This window comes from Rhamphochromis longiceps, linkage group LG17 (genome assembly GCF_057381845.1).
Source record: "Rhamphochromis longiceps isolate RC_006_pf linkage group LG17, R_longiceps_female_GT1.1, whole genome shotgun sequence".
Taxonomy (NCBI): domain Eukaryota; kingdom Metazoa; phylum Chordata; class Actinopteri; order Cichliformes; family Cichlidae; genus Rhamphochromis; species Rhamphochromis longiceps.
Genome location: NC_140573.1, coordinates 20,291,045 through 20,297,829, shown reverse-complemented (window position 1 = coordinate 20,297,829; position 6,785 = coordinate 20,291,045). Strand labels below are relative to the sequence as shown.

General features: G+C 40.8%; 1 long non-coding RNA gene across 2 annotated transcripts; it reads left to right on the top strand.

Annotated features, from left to right (window-relative positions):
• Positions 1 to 1,843: 1,843 nt before the first annotated feature.
• On the top strand, positions 1,844 to 6,311 carry LOC146649624 (uncharacterized). Of its 2 annotated transcripts, XR_014908359.1 has the most exons (4): positions 1,844 to 1,906; positions 4,966 to 5,014; positions 5,183 to 5,246; positions 5,587 to 6,311. It is a non-coding gene; the product is annotated as an uncharacterized LOC146649624 (long non-coding RNA). The 2 variants fall into 2 exon arrangements; XR_014908358.1 differs by lacking the exon at positions 1,844 to 1,906 and having other exon boundaries at positions 1,986 to 5,014.
• Positions 6,312 to 6,785: the final 474 nt, after the last annotated feature.

Sequence of the window (6,785 nt, the reverse complement as noted above, 5' to 3'; positions counted from 1 at the left end):
TATCCAGTAGTATGCCCAAATTACTGGCATAATCAGAAGGAGAGCTAGCAAAAGGCATCAGAGCAGCGCACAGTTGGTCGCAGGGGATTTTACTATCAAACACCACGATCTCCGTTTTCTTTTCGTTCAGGACAAGAGAATTACTCTTGAACCAACCTTTAACCTCACGCATGCATTCATGAAAATAGTGAAAAGACATAGCAAGATCGTCAGTAATCTCAAAATAAATCTGTATATCATCAGCATAGCAATGAAAGGCAATATTATACTTCTCAAAAATTGCTCCAAGAGGGAGCAGATATAGCGAAAAGAGAATAGGGCCTAATACAGATCCTTGAGGCACACCACAGCGTACAGGTACCGAGGAAGATGAGAAGTTGCCCAAATTAACCGAAAAAGACCTGTCAGCAAGATAGGATTTAAACCAGTTGAGGGCAGTGCCTCTTATACCCACAGTATGCTCAAGTCTTAGTAGAAGAATGTTATGATCAACCATATATAAAGCAGAGGAAAGGTCCAATAAAACCAGGACCACAGAGCGTCCAGAGTCAGTGCTTACAAATAGGTCATTGAGAACTCTAAGCAAGGCCGTTTCAGTGCTGTGCCGTGGCTTAAAGGCAGACTGAAATTTCTCTGCAATGTTGTTCGCGTCTAAGTATGCCTGAAGCTGAGAAAGAACTAGTCGCTCCAGGATCTTGGACAGAAACGGAAGCTTAGAGATTGGTCGATAGTTCAAAAGATCATAACAATCAAGATTCTTCTTTTTCAGAATAGGCTGGACTACAGCATGCTTAAAGGCCAGTGGGACAGATCCAGAGAGTAGAGAAAAATTCATTAAGAACAGAATGCTCGGTCCAATTACATCAAAGCAGCCCTTAACAATGCGTGATGGGAGAATATCAAACACAGCATCGGTGTTTTTTAGTTGATCAACCAGCTGCTTCAGAGTCGAAAGCGACACAGGCTCAAATTGATGAAAAGTTGAATTACACTCAGAGGAAAAGACAGGATAAGATGTAGACGAAGAGGAAAGCTTAAGGGATGAAACCTTATCTAAAAAAAAGAATTTGAAAATGCTCACAAAGAGCTTGTGAATACAGTAAAGGCATATCAGGACCGGGATTAACAACAGAATTAAAAATTTTAAATAGCATACGGGGGTTGTGACAATTAGCCAAAATGACTTTGGAAAGAAAAGATGCCTTAGCCATTCTAGCAGCAGTTTGAAACTGTGAGCAGCTGGTCCGTAACATATCATAAGAAACCTGAAGTTTATCTTTTTTCCACCTCCTCTCATCACGGCGACAGACACGTCGTAAGGCACGTGTAGTATCGTTTAGCCAGCAATGAGAGTAGGTTCTAGGGCGCTTCATTTTGATGGGAGCAACAGAATCAAGAATAAAAGAACAAACAGATAACAGGATATTAGCACAACCATCAACCGAACAGAGAGAACAGTCGTCAGGTACAGTCAAATCAGAGGTAGATGAAAATAATGATAGCAAAATATCAGCATAACCATCAGATGAGCGAACTGAGCAGCAGTCAGGAATTATAGGTGCCAAATCTAAAAAAGACACAGCAAACTTTGACAAAGCTTCAGAGCTGAGTACGCGTTTATTTACCTCTTTTCAGCACATAGTTTTACTTCTTCTGCTCTTTTCAGCAGATTCCACTACAAGGCATCCACAGCATTTTCGCAGGAAATGCAAATTTTTCTAGTTTTTATTCCTTTCAGCTGATTGACCAATGTCATGTCAATCACAAATTTAACCGTCCAATCAGAGAACAGATGGGTTTGACCGTCGGAGGGGTGATTTTTCTGTCACACTTCACAGATTGTGTTGATTGCTGCACATCAACAGCTAAGCTGTGTGTCTCTGTGTTAATTTTGTTTCTCTTTATGGTATGTATTTGGCACTTTACTTTTGTTGCACTCTGGTACTCTGGCCGCGGCGCGGCAGTAGCACGCAGCGGCCACTCCGGAGCCAAAGTGGTGCTGCATTGTTTATTGTTTACGTTTTTGTGTGTAGCGTGTTTATTTTGCACTATGTATGGATATCGTCGCAATTGGTGTCGGTGTCCGTGCATACAACAGCCAGACACTTTTCAACCTAAATAACCCGGTTGACGACATCCAGGATGGGCTGCGGGAAACGCTGCGTGAACTCTGCTTGCTCCGCGAACCAGGCCTCGAAGCCTCGGCGTTGCCTGATGTCGGTGGCCGGAGGTGGGGACATCGGAAGCGTTGCGCGAGGAAGCGGAAGCGCGGCAAGCGGGCGGGAGTCTGTGATAGGCTAAAAACAAACCCTAGCCGGTGTTCCAGATCTACTGGCGTTTAGATCAACTGGCGTTGGTCGAACAGCTGTGTGGCAGTCTTGCGTTTCAGGAGCTGCTACCGACAAACCAGCAAAAAAACGCCAAATGTGGCATCTGTGACACTTGTGAGGTTATGTCAAACACACTCCGTCAGTCTTGATGCTGTTGAACAACAAAATGTTTAAAAATGTGGCGAGTTTACCTGGTGATATCCTCATGCGCGACGCGATCGCGAAAACAGCAAACAATTAACACCACGCCGATGTTGTTCACAGGACAGCAAGAGTAAACGATCGGGAGACTCTTGTCGTCGTTATCGTTCCCCTCGCACGGTTTATTTCTCCGAATTCAGCGTTTTTGCTTCACAACTACAGCGAGCAGTTTACTTTGTGCACTAACATGGACTCGAGTCAACCAGCGCCACCTCTGGCCAAGTGCCACAGCCTACAGCCAGATCAACCTGTGACACACATCTGCACCACGTTTGAATTCGTGTCATGCACATTTGTACCTTTCAATTGTGTCTGTTTGTGCGTCATGCAAATAAACCTTTGAAAAGAATGAAATGACACTAATATTTCACTAGTGTTGTAACATCACATGTTGTTAGTGTAGTCTGCCTGTGTCTTTTCTCTGCGAACAAACATTGTAGAGTTGGTTGTTATATACAGTATGGTTACTCCTAATGATCATTTGTAAGGAGATGGCAGTTACTGTGAATGTACAGCGGGTGATTAGTAATAAACAGTCAGACAATGACTCTGAAAATCTCATTCAGTCTTGCAGATTGAATGCACCTTCTGTGGAAAGTGGTACCACACAGTGTGTGTGGACTTCCCCTGTGCAGAAGGCGACTACAAATGTTGTGGGTGCTACATAAACAGAAACAAATGATCCCTGTTGTCTTTGCTTACTGATTGTTTTCAGTGTTGACAATCCACATTGCCGGGATTGTATCTGTCAACATGTTTGTGGGTAGATCTGGATGTACCAGGGGTTAGTGCAGCCACTCAGCCTCTACTCAATGTGATCATAGCAGCAGGTGCAGATGTGTCACAAATTAATCTAGTAGTAGGCTATGGTACTTGGCCACAGGTGGCAGCAGTGGACTCCATTGGAGACTGCTCCAGCTGCTGTGTGATAGTGGATCTGCTACAAATTGAAGATCATAAGCAAGTTTTGGAAATTAACCCTTGTATTAAGTTGAAGAACAAACAATTGACATTGATTTTGTTGCAGGTCATTTTGACCCGTACTGTGTAAATCCACTCAGAATTATCCAAAAACTGCAATAAAACAATAGCAACTTTATTTTCCATTAGATAAACATGTAGAACACAGACATACAACAGTTAGACTTTCCATAACTATTTTAGGAACAATTTGGTTTTTCGTTCTTACAAACACATTTCTTTTGAACTTGCCCAACGTTCTCAGTTTCTCAATGCTCAACATTTTCTATTTTGTCCACATGATGGACAGAATGTAACTGTGTGCTTTCTGCAGATGTACTTCTTGCATTTCTCACAAAAAGTGCTTGTTTTCAAACAGGAACCTTCCTAACTAAGATTTAAAACAAAGGATTTCTACGTCTCCTCCAGTCTCACAAACAGATGACAAACCAAGCGACACACCTGAGTCACTGACTTTCTTAAATCCACTCACTCTCACTGGCTGTTTATTACTAATGACCTGCGGTAGCGCTCTTTCCTAAACTGTGGGTGTAAAAGTCTATTGCGGAATGAGCTGCTCAGTACTCATACAGTGTCATGCAGGGGGTGGATGGTGTTGTCCATGATGGATGTTAGCTTAGATAACATGCTCTCCTCCCCAACCCGCTCAATGGACTTCAGCGGACAGTCCAGGACAGACTTAGCCCTCTTGACCAGTTTATTAAGTTTCCCCCTGCCCCTCTCTGCCATTCCAACACTCCAGCAGACCACAGCAGAAAAAATAAGAGATGCCACCACAGTGTCGTGAAACGTCCTTAGAAGAGTCCTGGATCTCAGCCGCCGTAGCAGGTGGAGACAACTTAGACCCTTACATCAAGAACATCTCTTTAAACAATGAAGCTTTAGTACTGCCTATAGGACACAATGCTGTTTGTGTCTCTTACAACACATAAAAACTGTAAAATAACTGTCCTATAAAATAGTAATTGTTTTTACTACACTGTAAAATGTAATATTGTGTTTAATTAAAAATATTAAATAGGCTGAACTCAATTTTTATCAATTTGTTATTAGAACTCGATTTAAATAAGTTACCAGTACTTTTTATGCAAAAATGCTGATAAACTCAATTTATTTGAGTTGTCTTAACTTAGAAAAACTAAGTAAGCTGGAAGTTTACTTTTAAGATATTTTCAGGCAAGAATGTAGCTGTGTAAAGTTCAAATATCTCCTCGATTTATCAAGACATCACATATTTGCAAAAATGCTCCGACGTTTTCAGAGACGTCCATTTTTTTCATGCTTTGTGGCAGCTTTTGAACATCTGTGGCATCTATTAATGCCAAATCTAGCCTTTATTTAACAACATAAGCAAACTCTATGTTACAATAATTGCACAGCCATTAAGGATCAAATCGGTTTCTGAAAAATGTTCTGTTTTTTCTCCCTCTGCTTGCTTCTTACTGTCTTTGAGGCTCGGGACCAGCACTCCTGTTGTTGGACAGAAAGACATCAACTCAGTGGTAAGTATTTTTGTTTTCCAATATATTAGCAACTGTCAGTGACATTTATATTAATCAGGCTGGACTTTAATCATACTTTAGATCAGCCTGTTTTACTTATTGTTTTATTTGTGCTTTGGTTTGGGGAAGTTGTTTCTTTACTGATCTTTTCCTGTCTTCTGTTATTAGACTTGAGATATGACTGCACTAGGCTGTTGCTGGTGACTCCAGTTAATTCTACAAGACATGCTGTGTAAGTAAACAAACAACAACAGTTTGGTCTGCATTTCTTGAAAGATCACATCCCCCAAACTTAGTTTAGAGGGTCAATCATTTTGCACATCATTAGAATGAAAGTTATTGGCCATGTTTGCATAGCCCTTTTTAAAATGATGCTTTCATGACATTATTGTTTGTTGGGTGGTGGTCACGGCTATCCAGACTGACAATTGGGACATTGAATGTCACCTCGCCGGTGGGGAGGGAGCCTGAGATTGTGTAAATTGGAGTCTGTTTTATACCAAATGCAGAAAAAAATGTTTTAAGAAAGCAATTAAGTTCATGTTCCAAAAAATATGATGGCTTGCTTGCAGGACAACAGGAGAGATGAGACCTCCGTCACAGATGGTGTGGTCACCATCTGTGACCTGTGCTGCAGGTTCAAGCTCATTGCATCTCCAACCCACATCCACTGCCACTGTACTTAAGGGAAGTTAAAGACTTTCTTCTGCACCTACATTTGGATCACCTCGATCCATGACAGTCACTCAGGCAGTAATGCCTGAACTGGAAACAAGCCATCCTTAAAATATTACAACATTCCAGCTCATGTGTTGGAATGAAAAACAAATGTGTTGTTTAAATCAGAGACTGCACTTGTGACAGAACAACAAATATTTTATTTTGATTATATAAGTAATGTAAGCACAAAACAAACTTGTGGTAGGCCTAAACTTATTTTCAGAATAATTACACCTGAGACTTTGTTCATTGTAAGATTATAACAGTGATGGCAATATAATTGTTTGTTGTTCAGCAGAACAGTGTCCAGTATGTTGGCTGTTATACTTTGTTGTGCTTGAAAATAAAAGTTGGGCTGATTTTAACATCATTACAAAAAGTTTTGTTAATTATTTTTAATCATATTCAGGTTACCACAAATTGTTTTTTCATTTAGTTGAACTTGAAATGTTTGTCAGTAGGTAAACAATTAGTATTGTACAGCCAGAAATATCAAGTTATTCTTAATACTGCAGACTTGCAATGTGTAAGTTGTTCTAACAGTCATCTTAAGTAAGCTTTACTTAGTTTTTTTGAGGCAACGAATTTCCTTAATTTTTTTGAGTTCTGGGAACTAACAAGGCTGTACAGTGTACTCAAAATGAGTAAGTTGCCCTAACTTGGTCATCTTACGTAACCTTGATCCAATTTTCTTGAGTTCTGGGAACAAATGAGCTTGTACAGAGTACTCAAATAAGTTGTCCTAATTTAGTCATTTTTAGCTAAGCTTTACTCAATTTTTTTGAGGCAACGAGTTTCCTCAATTTTTTTGAGTTCTGGGAACTAATTAGACACTCGAAAGAGTGACCTTTATCCTTAAGATGCAGATGGACTGCTGAGTCTTGTCCTGTGGAGGTGGCTCTTCTATGTTGTGCCATGCGCTTGTGAACCAGTTTTTGTCTGAGCGTGTTGCAGCGACGAATGCCCAGACCTCTACATTGGAGAGACCAAACAGCCACTTCACAAGCGCATGGCACAACATAGAAGAGCCACCTCCACAGGACAAGACTCA